Source organism: Siphateles boraxobius, unplaced genomic scaffold (assembly GCF_051911475.1).
Source record: "Siphateles boraxobius isolate OS27281-9 unplaced genomic scaffold, OSU_SipBor_1 25, whole genome shotgun sequence".
Classification (NCBI taxonomy): Eukaryota; Metazoa; Chordata; class Actinopteri; order Cypriniformes; family Leuciscidae; genus Siphateles; species Siphateles boraxobius.
Genome location: NW_027508866.1, coordinates 22,879,413 through 22,897,185, shown reverse-complemented (window position 1 = coordinate 22,897,185; position 17,773 = coordinate 22,879,413).

The window sequence follows — 17,773 nt, the reverse complement described above, 5'->3', positions numbered from 1 at the left end:
TTTTCATCATCATAATGTTATACATATTAGATGTACAAATGAAGAATAGTAACTGTAGTAATATTCTTTAGTACTGTAGTACTGTAGTTCTGTAGTACGTTGTACCCCCGGCCTGAGAGTCAGTGTGTTCAGCATGGCTGCTAGGTGCAGTGTATATGATAGTCAATAAAGCCACAACTTGTGAAGCTGGAGTCTAGTTTGTTTCTCATTATACAAGTCAACAGTAACATTAAAAGGTTAGTTCCCCCAAAAATTGTCCCATAATTTACTCACCCTCAAGCCATCCTAGCTGTATATGACTTTCTTCTTTCAGCCAAACACAACCGGAGTTATATTAAAAATATCCTGGCTCTTCCCAGCTTTATAATGGGAGTGAATGGTCAGTTACATATTAGAAGTGTAGTTCACGCATTAGTTCAGTAGGCGGAGAGAAGAAGGTATTTTATGGCTGTTTGAACACATTCGACCACATCAGCGTTTACACTACGAAAGCAGTCCTGTCAAAAGCATTTTCGACTACCTCTGGAAGTGGGCAAAAGTGGGCAAGTTCAAAACGTTTAGACCCCGTTTACTCCTGTATTTAGTGTCATCCACATGTGATCCAATCGACCAAGATCAGATCTCTTAAAGTGTCTAATGTCTGCTGTGTCTTAAAATCAGATGTAAACAGGGCCTAAGTCCCCAAGTGGCTCAACCAACTGAAGGAAGACATGAAGATAGTCAACGCATATACAACATTTTCTTGGAGGAATGCAAAAGTTTTGCGAGTGAATGCAAACATTTTGTGAGAGAATGCAAAAGCATTTTTCCCCTCATCAATATGCCATCTTATGGGCAAAAGGGTAATATAATTATTGTGAAATTGTAATGAATAAAAAAAAGCCTAATTAAATTTCTTCAAATAATTAAATTGGCATTGAATTGGTAACACTCAAAAGATGTTTTATGAAAAGAAACACACACAAAAAGAAACATGGTGTCTTGTCCATGCCTCTTTGTGAATGGCTCCCTCCTGGCAAAGAGAGTAAATAAAAAAGAGAGTAGCTCCTCCTTTTGATGTTGTGTTTGAAGTCAGGTCAGTTTTTAACATGAGATGATAGGAGTGCTGGGAAAGACACAGCGGATTGAAAAATTAATCATAGGGCGATTAAAGACAGTCTTTCACTCCAATACTGCAGTAGCTGCTAGTCTTCCCACACCTTTCACTCATGATGTATCTGGAGGCTTTTAGATCATCTAACAAAGCTCCTCATGAAGACATCTCTTTACACTAGTACTCCTCTCATCTGAGCTCCTCTAATGCCTCTTGTGTCCACAATGACCCTGCTGGAATGCTAACCCTCCCCTAGCGCTGACGTTTACTAGCCTGAGTTCTCATGTGTCAATGGGAGGACAACTATATAACACGCACCAGTCCCTTAGACATTTTAGGAGCTAGATCCTGCTGGATCTGGCTGGGATCATAGGAAAATCACTTAAATGTTTATAGGCCCAGACCACATGGGAGAGAGAGATGGAAGTCGCTTTCACGAGCGGCAATATGGATGATATATCCATGTAGCACCACAGTAGCGGCTAGTTTGTTGCAGCGCTTTAAAATACTTAATGAAACATCTCACGGTTTTACGAGGTGGTGCTGATGACGGAATAAATAGGTTTGACGAGTTTTTTTTAATATCATTCATGATTGGGGGTGAATCTTGTCTGGTTTCCATCAATCTACTGTTGAAATGACAACTACCAAATACCTAATGTAAAAAAATTACACCACAATAAAAGGCCAATGCTTGAACAAAAGCACAATGTGGAGAGGATACACAGGTGCATTGTGGGATATGAACACTGCACAACTTTTCAGACAACATTGTACTACAGGCTAAACTTTAGCAATTTTGTGTTAGAACAGGAAAGTTCACCCAGTCTATTAGCAGATTGTAAATGAGACTACTGATCCATTTAATAACTTGCAGAATACATAGAAATACTCCCTAAATCCTTCATTTGGGAGGGAGGGATATTGTTTTACAGACATTCTTCTGTTCTGGGCTTCTGTGTTGGAAAGTTACTACAACCCAAGATACTACATTAAAAGTACCCTAGTTAATCTGAAATCAAACTGCTCTTTCAGAACAGTAGTACAAATGTTTTCCAACAAAAAATGAAAAGGCTTAAAATGCCTCGAATGAACTATCCAAACAAACTGATTGACGAGAACACAGAGAACAAGACTTTCTAATGCTGCATAAGATTAAGGTTCAGGATTACGGCATATTTTTAAATAACTTTTTTAGATGCACTACCTTTAATAAATCTTACCGACCCCAAACTTTTGAATGTTTTTAAAAAAAAGTATCTTATGGTCACTAAAACTGCATTTATTTAATCAAAGATATTAGTTAATATTTTTGTGGGGAAAACCATTATATATTTTTTTCAGGATTCTTCGGTGAACAGAAAATTCAAAAGGACAGCATTTACTTTTAAATATTTTGTAACATTATAAATGTCTTATCTGTCACTGTCAATATAATACATCCCTGCTGACCTCAAACTTTTGAATCATATAGAGTAACTTTTAAAGTCCCCCTGTGGTGAAAACCAAGTTTTCCAATGTTGTTTATGTCTATGTGGTATTTTTAATATGCTTTAAGACAAACCGTGTGCAAAATCATCAGTCAACGCCATTGCTGGATATTTTCTCCTTAAAACTGCAGTGAACCAAAGACAGTCTCAAAAGCGCAGTTTGGAACTACTCATTTCCTACCATCTAAAGCTTCTAACCAATCCCGTCATGAGCGGGGCGGGGCTTTCACAGTGAGCACAAGAACACCTTTAAGAAGGTACAAGAAAAAATGGGTACATATATCAATAAAGCAGATGAATTATGTATATGATGTATTTTACAATGTTATGCAAAGCATTTCTAAGGATGCAGATTTTTAGAAGGCAGCTGTCTGACTCTGAGATGGTGAACGGAAACATGGTCTGTCTAAAATTAGCATTAGCATTATTAGCTCTTTAAAAATGTAGTCAAGCTAAAGGCTAATCATATCAATTACATAAAATGCATAACCATTCTGATACATCAACTTTATTTAATTCACTCTTCTTCTTCTTCTTCCGAACAGTTTCTGGTTCAAACATATATGGCTGATTTAAACCTAAAATTTCCACTTGTAATGTTTACTACAGTTGATCGAGTTGATCAGATAGTCTGAGCTGTGGCTGGTTGCATAAACTGCTTAGACTAGTCTTAGAGTTAGTCATCTCATTTTTTTTCTACAAGACTGGTCATCATTTTTTTTTTAAGTCAGTTACATAAAAAAGGTTGGTTGGTCTAATTTGAATCTGAAAAGTAAGATTTATAAGTCCTAACTAATTACTAATTGGTCAGACTAGTTCTTAAATCAGTATTATTAACTTAAGCAGCTATGTTTATTCAACTGGCCCCTGGTGTGAGTAAGTGGAGGCGGAGACCAATTAGCATATTCATAGATCCACATATACTAAATAAAGCAAGGGTGTAAGGTTACATTCAAGCTATTTTAAAGGGATTGTTTAAGCAAAAAGGAAAATTGTGTCATAATTTACTCGCTCTCATTCTATGAGAGTCAATGGTGACCGTCAAATGTTTGGAGAAGATAAAAAATATACAAAAAATGTATTATTCCAATATTAAATATCCATTATATACCCTTCACATCCTAACTCACCCCTCTGAATGCTCATGCAAAATAAATAAGACCACTATAACTGCATGAGCATTAATATGATTATATGATAGAAAATCTCTTTTAAAAAATATTCAGTTTACCAGAATATTCTACAGGCAGTAATAATGCAACTTTAATTACGCCAGCCACATAGTTATTTTGTTTGTGAAAAAGGCACAATCTATAATGGGCATAATTTACTAAGTAATTAAATACTCGCAAAACTATTTCAGTTTATTTTACACATGGTTAAAGTGCTGGTTAGCGAATAAGATACAGATTTTGCGCTGATTCTTCACACACAAAAGTGGCTCATTGAATTTGACCCTCAGTCTCCTTAAGAAAAAGCAAACCAACAATGACCTTATAAATGGCCTTTCCACAGTGAAAACCACTCAATTTCTCATTACTTTGTTGTTGTGTTCAATAACCCTCCCTATCAGCGTCTCTCTCTCCCTGAAGATCTGCTTCAGCATTAATCACAAATGTCAGAGAGTTTAACTTGGTACCTAGATCTGGATCCAGCCTGTGCAGTCTTAAATGGTCTACCTAATAGTTTCCTACAGTTGAGTGATTATATGACCTCTTGCTTCCTTCTCTGGCCATTAATCTAGAGAATGACACTGTAGAGTAGGGATGAGCTCTGAGCCTCGGCCTTTCCGCCTTCAGAGCCGTTGCCAGTGTGATTACAAGCAGAGATGGATCTCAATGACATTAACGCAGGCGGAGATTTGGACAGTCTATGGGGACATGTCTCTACCAAAGTTAAGAGATAGTGAATGAACCCTACTACTATTGCTAGTGAGTGCAGTTATGACTGAAGACCTGTTAAGAAATTGGTGAAGAAATTCCCATGGGTTAAGTATGTAAAGTAATAAATGCTCTCTGATAACCCAAAGTCTTCTATATCATTTATTTATTTATTTATTTATTTATTTATTTATTTATTATAGTAATTTGACACACAAACACACACAGTCAGTCAGTTTTTTATTAACAATTTTATGATGATTGCTGCTGCTGTTTATCACAACAGATTTAATATATTATAGCTTTAACTATAAAGCAAGGTTATTTCTGTTAACTAAAACTAAAATCATAAAAAATCAAAAAAACATTACTTAAGACTTAAATGCATTTTATTGCAGCTTGTTGTCACAGAAAAAAATATATTCTATGGAATATCATGTAAGAACATTAAAAAATACATGTTGGATGAAGCAAATGAAAAAGATAAATAGGAGACGACAGGCCTAAAAGGACATTATATGCATGGGCGAATAATAATGCGTAGAGATGGATGATTCCAATAAAATTCTCATAAAATATCAAATTAAAAACGAAGTGTGGTAGGTGCCTCTTAAAATTGCTCTGACTGGGCACCAGATGAATTGCTCAAGGGTGATACTACAGATAATAATAATGTTTGTGGATCAACATCAATTTTTTGGGGGGAAAAACAACAACAAAAACTTTCAGACAATATAGTCCTAACCCCTTAAAGTCAATGTGAAACAATATTCACAACCGTCTTTACTTTCATAAAAAATAAAATAAAATAGCAATTAGGCCAGAACTAGAGTTGATCAGTCAGTAATTGACATGAATAGAGTGGTACTTGTAGAGGAGAGGTAAAACAAATAAATAAAAATAATAATAATAAAAATGAATTTAATTAATTAATTAATTAATTAGGATTTTTAATGTTATTAGAAACAATTCCGAAGCAGAGTAAGCAACATAAGTTACTGTTTTGTATGCCTTAGTTATCTAGTTAGTTATCTTTATGTAAATAAACTAAACTATTATTTTGATCTTCTTCGTCAACCGATTTTGAATTGGATATTAAGGATAGAGCTTCGGTAAATCCTATTTCAAAACTTTGATCCCTCTGATATTCATAAAAAATCCCACTGGGCTTGCAACTAGGTCAGTTTTGTGGAGAGGGAATAGGGATTTTGGAAGGAAACAACTGACAACATATCTTTTCTTCCTCTTTGTGTTTACTACGTTAGTTTCATGGTCGCAGGTGTCAGCAGACAGGTGGCTGGAGGGGACTGAAACATGTTTGACTGTTTCTCATCCCCATTGAGCTAGAGGACGTATTGAGGTGTTGTTCTAGAAACATGCCGTACTTGGCGAAATCACAAAGCAGATTGATTTTCATAGTCTGGCTTCTTGTTCCAACAATTAGTCTTTCACAGTTGAACACAGTGAGCCAAACTCTCTAATGCCTTCTACAGACTGTGCAATTTCAGAAATCCTAAAAGATCATTACAAATCACACTGTACGACAAGTATCTAATACACTTACGGCATGGATGTAGAATGTACAATAATGACACCTATTGAAGACTGCTTCTAGTCTAGAAGAATAAACCATCATCAGCATGCGCTAGTGGTAATCAAAAAGAGCAAGATGAATCGCACGTTTGCAATTGTGGCTTTTATGTGCGCTAAAAAAAAGAGTAAGTGAAAGAGAAGAATAAGGACATGGATGGCTAGAGAAAAGAGGCCAAATTGACATGCCAATACATTGCAAATGGAGCTTTAGGTAAGAAGTTTTATGTTTTAGCACCATGTCACGTAGATCAATACGCCATTTCACATTGCATTTTTATTGGTGAGTCAGTAGACGTTGGTCGGAGCAGCAAACACACTATGAGAGGATCATGTTAAATTTCATACACTGTAAGAAAATTATTGCAGACTATCTTTGGTCGCAAGACTGTGACAACGGCCGTCTTTGAACCTTTCTCACCGTATGACGTAGGACCACCGTTTAGGAGCCACGACCACAGAAATCTCCATAATTGGCCCAAAATCACATTATGTATACCGTCCGGGCATAATGCTCAGACTCTAGTTACATATTTACAGTATTAGAAATCAGAGACACCATGATTCATTTTGGCCAATACAATCTCTAAATTACGTGTTTGACTTTGTAATATTTCCAAATCTTTTACTCTGCTAATGTGTCATATTGACTATCATTCACTTAATGTCTCTGCTCTCAGCAGAGTGAATCTAACTGCTTTAACCTTGAAAGTGACCCTATCAAAGATCAGTTAATCTACTGCTATATTCTTCCTAATAACGGCCTTTTCTTCCCAGTGCAGAGCCCTAAATCACCAATAGTCGAGATGACATTGATGCTGGATATATATTGGATTGATCCATTTAAGAGCTATAAAAGAGATTTTGGGCAATGGCCAGTGCGAGGGGGTTTTGCGAAGTCAATTTGAACAATTTACGGAGGTCATGACTTTCCCACTTTGGCGAATCAAAGCAGCGGTGACATCATACTGTGATAATTTATGGGTGCTTATGAACACTGAGCCATAGGGTGATGACAGATGCGCAGTTTCACATATAAAGTGAATTCTGAGAACTTTTTATGGTGTTGATAACACATAACTGTTGTCACTGTACTTGTTGGAAACAGAAGTGGAACTGGATATTATATGTCCGAGATCTGCTGGTATGTTTTGTGTTAATGCTTTGATAAGTCAGTGCAGCTGTCATTTTCATCCCCTGTTGGTAGTAAGTGCTTTGTTTTATATATGTTTATTGTCTTTCTTCAATTAATTGGGCCATTATCTGGTTAACTTAGATAACCAGTTCAATAACTCTAGGTGATGTGACAAAAAATGTTGAAGCTACAACTCGGTTTTTGTGTAACAACAAATCATCATATAGAATTTGGGGCCAGATTTAGTAACTGCTTGCACCAGCGCAAACCTTCGTTTGACGTTAAAAAACTACTGTAAGGATTTACTAAAGACACGCAGTGAGAAATTAGCGCTGAAAAGGCTTGGACAGGGTAATTTTTGTGGCTGACCTTATTGCATATGCCTTTGTAGGAGTTTCACTTTCAGACGGAGAGTATTTACATGAATCATGCAAGGGGATTTACTAAGGTTTGCACTATCAATTTACTGGTATTTACGCACCCCAAAAAAAAGCATGTTTTAAACAAGTGTTCTTGTTCATTAATTATAATTCGGGGTATGGATTTCTTAATATGTTAGAATGGATCCCAAAAGAGATTTATGTGGCAACATTCATATGGACAAGCAGTTGGACAACACATGGACAAGCAGTTAGTAAAACAGATTCTTTGCTTATGCAATCAATGCTGTCAACCTCATAAATATGCAAATTCTAGCCTTTCAAAATCCTGTGCTAAATTTCAAGACTTGGTCATTGGAAACGTATAACTCAGGATTACATTAACCCACGGTTAAAAGTTAGCCGGGTTTATCATCTTAAAGTGTGAACAGCCCATATATGTTATCAAGGACCTAAAAATGAACAAACAAACCTAATCATTAAAGAGATCCCCCATTAAATCAAAATAGACTCAATTTTGGTCTTACTGTTATCTATAAGATATTGTGCTCCAAAACAACAACAAAATTCACATTTAGAAGATATAAACATTCAAAACTTACAGTTTCTCACTTCCACCAATATGGATTAATGATTTTGATGACATCACTCTGCAGTTAATCTTCTCATCCAATTGTTTGTCCAATCAAATGCTCTCTAGAATCTGAAGCTCCGCCCCTACACTATAAATAGATGCTGAAGCTGCGACTGAAATCGGTCACTTGTTCACACAATTACTATTTTCTACATAGTGAATGGCACATAGTGGACTATAAAGGAGATAGGGAACGATTCCGACAATGTAAATTTCCATTGGAGGAAAATTAAGTCTGGTTTAACGTTATTGTCACGTGAACCACCGCAGCTCCGGTCCAAAGACATGATACCACAGAGTAGGCGGAGACCAGAAAACATATCGGACCCATTTCAATTCTGCACATAATGCTATATTTTAAAGCAATATGGTGGAGATCAGGAGGAGAAATGGCTTGAGATTAGAAGGAAACTACAGCTTTACCGAGCTCAACGGCTCTGACCGAGCTGTGATATAAACCGCTATTGGAAAAGGGGAGGAGCTGTTTAATATGTCCCTTCCTGTTTCAGTGGAAATTACGTCAACACATTGAAAAACACTATGTGTTTCAAGGCAGCATACAACCATTTTCGTAAAAAATCTCTGTATCAGTCCTTGAAGGAAATCAAGTGTCTATCTATCTATCTAACTACCCCACACCTAAACCTACCCATCACAGTGCGTGTTATATTGACGATAAAGGGTGCCATGTGCGTAGCATTTCGCCGTTTTGTCATATGGCATCACATATGACGCCAAAGGATGAGAATGCGTTAATAATACGGACATAAAACTGCACAATGTTATATGTTCAAGTACAAACATTCAATGTATAAACATGCCTGAAGCTGCCATTTAAGACAGCAAAATGTTACAGCTTCTTGATATAAAACAGCACAGCATGTTTTACAGCCTGATGGCTGTCATTGATCAAATAAATATCCCAACTCTCGGAATGGTAGAGCAACCCTCAAGGAATTTCATCCAGAAATGGTGTGTTTGGATCGACAGTCCATTACAATATTTCACTTTCATTGCCTCAGGTGTCATCTCAGACACCGCAGCATGACTGCAAAAGATAGAAATTACACCTACTCTGGTGCGCAAATAAAAAAGTGACAGATTAGATTGGAATTTTAAATTTCCAGCATTTAAACAGAAATCTTTCAAAGATGTCGAAATGTAAAATGGTTTTACAAAAGCACTTTAATTGCATTTGACCCTTTTTCTGACAAGTGCAGAGATTAAAATGAACTTTCTTTGCCTTCAAAATAATATTAATTAGAAAAAGAACCAAAACCTCTGTGAAATGCAGAAAATATGAGTCACCAATGTGCTAGAATGTTACAGGTTGTTGCCAGGGCGTTTTTATGAGGTCACTTATTGGCCCAATTCAAAAGAGTACACCCAAAACTGATCCAGATCCCCCCTTCAAACGTAAATCTATAGGATTCTTTCACCAAATTTATCACCCGAATAATGTAAACGGTGCAGAAGAGTTACACGCTGATATGTTATACTTAAGGTTACGTATTTGAACCGCACATGTTATGACAGATGTGTCTCTTATGATTCCATCAGTGTCTTCCAGTTTAAAGTTCTCATGATGTTGGTGTTATACATCCTGGGACAATTTCAACCCACACACTCCAATCATTCCATTCTTTCATCTCCTTCTCTCACTTGAGGATGCTCATTTCCAAGTTAGTCTAAATGTTCTGTAGCCTCTGGATATGTACGTGTGTAGACAGAGAAAGAGACAGATTTAGAAAGATCTCCTTGATTTAAGAGTAAATTTCACATTTTACCTAGAGGATGCTCATGAAAGTTAGGTTAGTACAATAAGTTGACATGTAGTTGCAAAGTTACTTATAGTCAGTAGAGTATCTGTTGGGGAGCATCAAAATAAAGTGTTAGCAGATATTAAGCAGACAGTCTACTAAAACTCTAATGACAGATAGTTGGCATGTAGTTTACTTATTTACTTATAGTTAGTGAAATGTCTAAAGTGGACCATTGAACTGTTACCTAATATATATATATATATATATATATATATATATATATATATATATATATATATATATATATATATATATATATATATTAGGAATGGGCAAAATACTTTTCAATACAACTCAGTAACATGTATGCTAAGAAAATCATCTTTTAAGAGTTTTCTTTTTTTCTTAACACCAAACATAAAGGAGGTCCATCAGTCTGGAACTGATGGTGGTTTAGAAGGGTCTGGTGTTTACAGTCTTACCGCAACACACCACACACATTTCATGCTCGTACCTTCTGCTCGGCTTTTAATTACCAGTATGGCACCCTCCACACACGCTGGCTCAGACCACCGACCATCTGCGGCACCAGCCAAGGGAACAGACCAATGAGCCTCATTTAACACTTCCGACACTCCAGCTAGCGTTCACACCCGCATCTCGTGTTAATGGACTGCTCACAGTTTACATAATCTAATATGAAATTCAAAGATTAAAGTAATCCGATTATTCAGATCTGATGTTCATCACACTATCTATTGGGAATCAAAGCAGTGAGTGTTTAAATCCGCTCAAACCTGAGAAAAGAAAAGAACACACCTTCACTGAAGGCCATGCAATTTTTTTCAACATAGCCTCATTTGAAAATATTCATCTTGTTGCACAATACAATGTTTCGACCTCTTTTATTAGTGCATGATTGTAATCTAATAGATTTTGATGTTTGCATCACATAACCAGCTGTGTGGCTTTTCTAATGTAGTAAACTTGCTCAGCAGCTCACCTGGTACAGCATTGCAAGTGTCAGCTAGTGTGTTTTTAACTTACATTTGCTTTTGTAAACACTACGAGTTAGGTTTAGGGGCGGGTTTTGTTTAGGTCCTATGTTATTTTCAAACGCGATAGAGCATTAAATTTTTTAGCGCCACTCAGCAGGCATTCATTTCCAAACCGCAGCAATATGAACAACAGCCAACGCAATCAAATGTTGCCAGATTCTGATTCTGACAAAACTGATAATGCTTTTAGCGCTACTTACTGGACATTTAACTTTGAAAGTGTCGCGAAATGTCCAAGAAGCAACAAAATGTTGGCACAAGCACATTTATCTTATCGGAGCTGATAAGTTAAAGGTAGCATAGGTGATTTTCGGAGAGGCTAGCAATAGCAAACTTGCTTTGAAAGCATAATCCCTTCAGAGTTCAGGAGGAACTTTAAAAGGTGGCTTCTGTTTCGGCTGCGGTGCTTGGTGACTGACGTCTGTCTAACTCTGCATTGCATGAAACGCGCTGATGATGCAAACAGGTGCGCGGAGGTATGGAAATACATATCACGAGTTCACACTTACATATAATTGGATAGAGTAAGGAATATGCGCATTTGGCGTGCTGTCCGAGGCGAGGGTTCCGAGCTCGGAATTTGGCCTGGACCCAGAGTAGTCCCCCCTCCCAGGTTTGGGATAGGACTAGTAAGTGGGGAGATGGGGTGGTGCAGGGATGCTGGAAAATTGTCATAGAACAGTGGTAAAATCTGCTGTATATATACCTCCTGATGTTAATTGAGTTGACTTGATGAGATCTTCCCTTGACAATTAGGTTAATTATCTGAACGTGCTTCTCCCGAACTTTGTTAATAAAACATGGTAAATGTTGACAGGCAGGTAGGACATCATTGCCCACGGATCGAACCAAGACCATGCAGACATTCACATTTTTTTTTTTTGTGGTGGTGGACTTCGAATTACAAACAAATTTAGCCGAAAGTTCACCTATGAGTGAAGATCATTGATGGTACTATAATGTCAGTGACAGACCAGCTAAATACTACTGGAGTTCAATTTTGCAACTTAATTTTTTTTTTTTTTTTTAAAGCACACATGGGAACTCATGCATCTCATGGAGATGTTTGACAGAGTGTGTGCAGGAAATGCATATGGAGATGTTATGCCATTTGAAAGACCCTCTCCACCCTTTCTGCAAAGTTTTGAACACTGCATGAGGTCTTGGAATCTTAGTTACTAACATAATCCCACATTAAACCCAAACCTCAGAATTTCCTTTTTCTAGAGTAGCAATTCCCAAAAGATCTCACTCTAAAGACCCCTACACACACACACACACACACACACACACACACACACACACACACACACACACACACACACACACACACACACACACACACACACACACACACACACACACACACACACAAGGCGGTTGTCAGAGCAGTCACTGGGCTGAATTTGATCCAAAAACATCCTGACACTCAATTAATTTCATGTGGTCTTACTTCACAGATAGGCTCCCTAATTATACGTCAGTTCGACAATTACACCCTTTGCGATGCTGAGTGGGTGATGGACAGAACTGCTAGTTGTTACACAGATGTCAGTGAGGGTGAACCAAATCCCTTTCCCCTGGGAAAATGTTTGCTCTTGGTTGCATGTGTTTTGCAGGGATGCGTTAAGCTAAGTTCAAACACACAGACAGATGTGAACAAACAAGTAACCCTCAACGCCCAACTTCAAACCAGCTCCCTTACTGTGGGCTGAAGTGTTTGCCCGGGGAAGCCAAATTCTCATCAATGGACCACAGGAGAACCACATGAGATCAAATGTTTGGGTGGGATTTGTACTTTGTTGAAATGGTGTTCCTATTCAGTCAGTCACATTCAACTTTGCGTCGGATTGACGTCAAGGGGTCTCGCATGGGAGCCAAATCACTTTCAAGTGGTAACAAAACGTGCCAATGAACATTGGCCAGTGAGACTTGCATGCCGAATCACACCTACCTGGACTTACAGGTATAGATAGGACCTGCATTACTCACTTTATTCATATTTTGCTATAGACAGCATTTTAAACAGCGACCACTCATTCCATCCACCTTCAAAGAAGAGTTGATTTGAATTGCTAAATAGGAGTATATATCTGACAACAACAATTTTAATTGCTTTTCCTGTGCAGCTTGTCGTGGCATCTCTCTGCCGGTGTGATGGCGCATCTAGCGGTGTAGAGTATTCCAGCTGGCTGTGCACAGAGAGTGCAGCGCTTCACCCTTCAGCGCTTCGGTGTTCAGAGCAGTTTCCCTAAAAGAGCAAGCACAGGGCGGTCAGCGCCTTTTTCAGGATATCTTTCCGTCCGTGTGTTTCTGGATGCGATCGTTTCCTGACTTCATCTGACGGCTGACGGAAAACGGCCGTGATTGCTGTCCCACATGCCTGGGCAAACAGCATGCTAAGAGAGCGTTCGTGAATGGTGCATGCTCTCACCGTTAGGGCATGTCCATGTTGGCATTGCGGTTGCGACTGCTGCTACCCAGCTCCCCACCGCTTCTCATAGTAGAGCCGCGGGTCTGGTTAGCACTCTGGGAGACCTGAGTGTTACAGTGGAAGCTTCTTGGTCGGGTCCATCCCCACGAACCTCCCACTCCTCTAGCATGCCATGTGCCGTTGAGTTGACGAATGTTGGTGTGGGTCCCTCACATCAGGCACCTTGCATCTCATTTGCCACTCCGGATGAGGATCAGATGTCGATCGCTGCATTGGGGAGTGGGCTTTTGTCCTCTGGAGGGGTGGTTGCTTGTGCTGAATCGCACTCTTCCTTGGGGTAGGAACAGCAGCTTTGACCATCCCCAGAGTAAGACCCTGTCCCTTCCATCCCCTTTGGCATGGAGGACTTCCCTCAATCTTACTTGGGGCGCTGGGTAGGTTACAACATTATGAGAGCAGTTGCCAAAAGGGCATCTGCATCTCCAACACTCGTAACATAGTTCAGTGGCTATGGCACTAGGGTGCCATAGGGACCCCATGACGTCAGTCCGACGTAATGTGACTGACTGAATGGGAACGTTTAGGTTACTGATGTAACTCCTGTTCCCTGAAGGAGGGAACGGAAACGTTCAATCACAGCTGATTTGGAACTCATTTGCTACATATAATTTATATGGATAACAAGTGAATAATAGATACCTAGTAAGTTCTATAAGTATCACACAGTTTTGATGTATTGTACGAATACTAATCAGCCCAGCTGTTCTTATCACTGATAATAATCAGAAATGTTTCTTGAGCATCAAATCAGCATTAGAATGATTTCTGAAGGATCATGTGACACTGAAGTAGCCTATAATGATGCTGAAATGCAGCTATGATCACAGGAATAAAGTAAATTTTACAATACATTCACATTAAATTTTTTTTTTTAAATTGTAGCAATATTTCACAATATTGCTGTATTACTGTGTGTTTGATAAAATAAGTGCAGTCTCGATGAGCAGAAAAGACTTTCAAAAACATTAAAATGATGAATGATGAATATTAATGGTCATAGATTAATTATGGTTTACAAAAAGGAATGCATAAGAAAAAAATTACATTCTAAAACATTACAATTTAAGACAGTTTTGAATTTGGTGTTTAGCCATACCAACATATACTGTTAAAACCATTGCTAGAGAAATTCAGCATTTTGTATTTTTGACTAAGTTTGTGAGATTTCTTCATTGTGACGACATGTATGATATCAGGCCTGGTCTCCTCTTTGGGGGCTTGGGGGTTTGCTGGAGTAGGAAAAGGATTGCACTTTTCTGAATAAAGCTTCTAAGGAAGCAACTGGGCTTTGACTTCCCAATACTTTTTATTGCATCTCCTTCAGCCCCTCTCATTTCTTTGTTCCTCAAACTCTTTTTTATGTCACTGTCATTAGGGACTGACACTATCACTGCTGTCCAACTCTTATTTATGTCAAGCTGAATAGCCACCACTCATTCTTCTGTCTACATCAGGAATTCCCTCAGAATCTTAGACTTGCTGTTTGCCCACTACTTCCCTTGGATCACCTCACTTGGATGTTTCACCTCAAACTTCCCAGTACAGCTATGGCTATTTCAACCTCATCATGGTAGGTTTTAAATTGAATCTTATAATTACAATAGATTAGTACACTCTTTAAATTAAAGCTTTTTTTCTCTCAATGAATGCCATAGAAGAACTCACAAGGATTAAGAACTTTTTTCCACTATAAAGAACTTTTGTACAATGGAATGATTCCATGGTTGTTAGAGGTTCTTCATGAAGCCATAGATGCAAATAGAGAACTTTTATTTTTAACTATTTGGTGCTGTTTGATCATTTTTGACTGAAACATTTTTACTTCATCTGAATGGTACGAAAATTACTAAAGGTTTTGGCACTTGCTGTGTAAACACACACACGCACATGCACAAAAAACATGCACATGATTCGAAAATGTCTAATGGTCCTGAAAATATAGTCACATGTATTGTCCGCGGTCAAAAATGCCCGCATTGGAAATGAATGTGAGACGAATTTAATCTGGTGGAAACGTTTGGTACTGCGCTCAAACAAAGTCTGACTTAAAGCTAATTTTTTGAGATATCAACCTCAAATTTGGAGAACAACTTGTTTCAGTTGATGGCTTTGATTTTCTCACAGTTTATTTTTGTGCATTTTCATAAACTTAAACTTACTATAAAGTTTTTTTTTTTTCACTTTTTTGCGCCAAAGTCTTCTTTCAAAAGAGATCAAACGTAATGTCTGTCCACTAAAGCATTCAAGATTTATGAAATTTGCTGGGATCTTTTTTCAGGCCTATGCTCAAAAAGTGGAATATCAAACAGATAATAAATGGATCATAACTATTTCATAAATATAATTTAGTACCATAAAATCCACTAAAAATAAAAATATATTTAATAAAAGACATAATCGAACTACAATACAGTACATTCATTTTATTAAATAGGAAAAAAAATAATAATTTAATAATAATCTGCCATGCTAGCAGCACCAGAGGGCTAGGAGTGTAGTGTCATTCAGTTTCAGTGTGTCTTGTAACAAATTGAACATTTTAACAGAAATTCATGACAAATTTCTCTCTCAAAACATATTTTGTACCAACCGTGCTATACATTCAAAATGGAGTGGAATAATACAGAGTAGAAGAAAAAATGTATTAAATGGATATTTCATCCACAAATGAAAATTCTGTCACAATTTACCCACCCTCATGTCCTTCCAAATCTGTTTGACTTACTTCTGCAGAACATAAAAGGGTAACACTTTATTTTGATGGTCCTTTTTGAACATTCTGTTAACTATAAGTAACTTTGCAACTACATGTCAGCTAACTCTCATTAGAGTATTAATGGACTATCTGTTTAATATCTTCTAACTCTTTATTGTGATTGTACGGTGGCCGAGAGAGCTCAACGTGTTGCAACTGAAGAAAACGCATGCAAATAGTAAAAAAACGCATGCAAATAGAAAAAAAAAACGCATGAAAATAGAAAAAAACACCTGCAAATTAAGAAAACATCTTCATCAGTTTCACAACACGTGTGCTCCAAATACTCGCAACACAACCAAATACAGAAACGTGTTGCAAAAGTTCACAACAACCAAATACAGAAACGCACTGCAAATAACACAGACCACAAAGGAAATGTTTCCGGGGGAACCAAATAAGTGACGAACGCGGCTGGGATGTGCTTATTGCTCGTGAGCATCCCTATTCCCTACTCCCTTCGAAGGGCAGACGGCAGAGCTCTTCAAGTGGGGCTTTGGAGTGAGCATGGCACTGGAACAGTTCTGACGACAGAAATAATGCTGTTAACATAACAGTTGCAAATAAATTTATTTTTTTATTTTTACTTTACAAAAAAACTTTTAAAATATGCATTATATCTGTCTTATGAAACTTTTCTTTATGAAATTTTAAACATAACATGAAACAATTTGTCCAGTGTAACTGATGAATAGATTAACATCTTTCCTTCATGTTCTTCTTCTCTATCTTTTTTATTTACTTTATTTTAGTTTTCAGCTCATTGCTCTTTTCTCATTTGTATTCTGATGACATTGAACATATTGTTAATACATTTTGTATATTGTATACAAGTTGTATGTCACTAAAAAAATGTAATCTCTGTATGTTTTGAAAAAAAAAAAAAAAGTTAAAATAAATAAAATAAAGTAGAATTTTGAGCTGTACAGACATGCCAGCCAGGTTCGTCACTTATTTGGTTCCCCCAGAAACATTTCCGTTGTGGTCTGTGTTATTTGCAGCGCATTTCTGTATTTGGTTGTGTTGTGAACTTTTGAAGCACGTTTCTGTATTTGGTTGTGTTGTGAGTATTTGGAGTACATGTGTGTTGTGAAACTGATGAAGATGTTTTCTTAATTTGCAGGGGTTTTTTCTATTTGCATGTGTATTTTTCTATTTGCATGCGTTTCTTTTTCTATTTGCATGCGTTTTCTTTAGTTGCAGCACGTTGAGCTCTCTCAGCCACCGTAATGATTGTCCTCCAACAGACATTCTACTGACTATAAGTAACTTTGCAACTACATGTCAACTTATTCGAACCCTAACCCTACTAGTCTACTAATACCCTCCTAATACTCTAATTAGAGTTAGTAGACATGAAGGTGCAATGTTACTTATAGACAACAGAATGTGTTATATAGACCATCAAAATAAAGTGAAACCCATAAAAGATATGTTGCACTTTAAACTGTTTTTGGTAACACTTTACAATAAGGTCTATGTGTCTCTATATGTTAGTTAA